This window comes from Diaphorina citri, unplaced genomic scaffold (assembly GCF_000475195.1).
Source record: "Diaphorina citri unplaced genomic scaffold, Diaci psyllid genome assembly version 1.1 scaffold3474, whole genome shotgun sequence".
Classification (NCBI taxonomy): Eukaryota; Metazoa; Arthropoda; class Insecta; order Hemiptera; family Psyllidae; genus Diaphorina; species Diaphorina citri.
Window position 1 is genome coordinate 1 of NW_007380880.1, and position 2071 is coordinate 2071.

Sequence of the window (2071 nt, forward strand, 5' to 3'; positions counted from 1 at the left end):
CAGTACTGCAAAATAATTGGAATTGATTTAGGTACTACAAATTCTTGTGTAGCCGTTTTAAACAATGGTAAACCACAAGTAATTGAAAATTCAGAAGGAGGACGAACAACACCATCAGTTGTTGGTTATACTGAAGATAATAGAATTATTGTTGGGTTACCAGCTAAAAGACAAGCTATAACTAATCCAAATAATACTTTATATGCTATAAAAAGATTAATAGGAAGAAAATATACTGATGAAATTGTTCAAACAGTACTGAAAATGGTTCCTTATAAAATAGTTGCCGCAGACAATGGAGATGCATGGGTTGAAGTAAAAGATAAAAAACTTGCTCCACCTCAAATAAGCGCTGAAATATTAAAAAAAATGAAATCTACTGCTGAAACTTTTTTAAATGAAAAAATTGAAAAAGCGGTAATAACCGTTCCAGCTTACTTTAATGATTCTCAAAGACAAGCGACAAAAGATGCAGGTAAAATAGCTGGATTAGAAGTATTAAGAATAATAAATGAACCAACTGCAGCAGCGTTAGCCTATGGTTTGGATAAAAAACCAGATGATAGAATCATAGTTGTTTATGATTTAGGAGGAGGTACTTTTGATATTTCTGTAATTGAAATAGCAAATGTTGATGGTGAAACACAATTTGAGGTATTATCTACAAATGGGGATACTTTTTTAGGAGGAGAAGATTTTGATATGAGAATCATAAATCATCTTATATATGAGTTTAAAATAGAAAATGGAGTAGACTTGAGTGGAGATTCTCTCGCTATGCAAAGATTAAAAGAAGCTGCTGAAAAGGCAAAAATAGAATTATCTAATGCAGAACAAACTGATATTAATTTACCTTATATAACAGCAGATAAAAATGGACCAAAACATCTAAATGTTAAAATAACAAGATCTAAATTAGAATCATTGGTAGAAGATTTGATTAGTAAATCATTAAAACCATGCGAAGTAGCTTTAAATGATGCCAAAATAGATAAAAGTAAAATTAGTGAAATAATCTTAGTTGGGGGGCAAACAAGAATGCCTTTAGTTCAAAAAATGGTAAGTGAATTTTTTGAAAAAGAAGTAAAAAAAGATATAAATCCAGATGAAGCTGTTGCTGTTGGAGCTTCAGTACAAGCTGGTGTATTAAGTGGTGTAGTAAAAGATGTTTTATTATTAGATGTTACTCCATTAACATTAGGAATAGAAACAATGGGAGGAGTAATGACTCCTTTAATAGAAAAAAATACTACTATACCTACTAGAAAAACTCAAGTTTTTTCTACAGCAGAAGATAATCAAACATCAGTTACAATACACACATTACAAGGAGAAAGAAAAAAAGCTTCTCAAAATAAGTCATTAGGAAAATTTGATTTGAATGATATTTCACCTGCTCCTAGAGGAGTGCCACAAATAGAAGTATCTTTTGATTTAGATGCAAATGGTATTTTGAATGTTACAGCTAAAGATAAAAAAACAGGAAAAGAACAATCTATTATAATAAAATCTTCTGGAGGATTGTCTGAAATTGAAATAGAAAATATGATAAAAGATGCTGAATTAAATTCAGAATTAGATAAAAAATTTGAAGAATTAGTTAAATGTAAAAATGAACAGTACTGAGTTCCATAATTAATTAATAAAACATTCATATATATCCTTTTGTTGAATTAAATAAAGAATTTTTCTTGCTGTTATTAAAAATAATACCAAATATTTTAAAAATTGATTCAATTAAATGATGTTTATTAATATAATAATAACAATGTATATAAATACAACATTTATAATTTTTAGCAAAAACGGAGAAAAATTCTCTTAGAAGTTGTATATCAAAATCTAAATGTACAAAATTATCAAAATAATAAATTCTATTACATGCATCAATACTCATTAAAATAAATGAATCATCCATACATAATTGAAAACTATCAGTACTGGTGTTAAATATTTAATATCAAATAAACTAACAATAAATTCTACAATATGTCTGAGAATTTTAACTAAGTGTAGTAAGAAATCTTCTATATAGTTATTCGTAACCAATAATAATATTTTTTTTTTAATT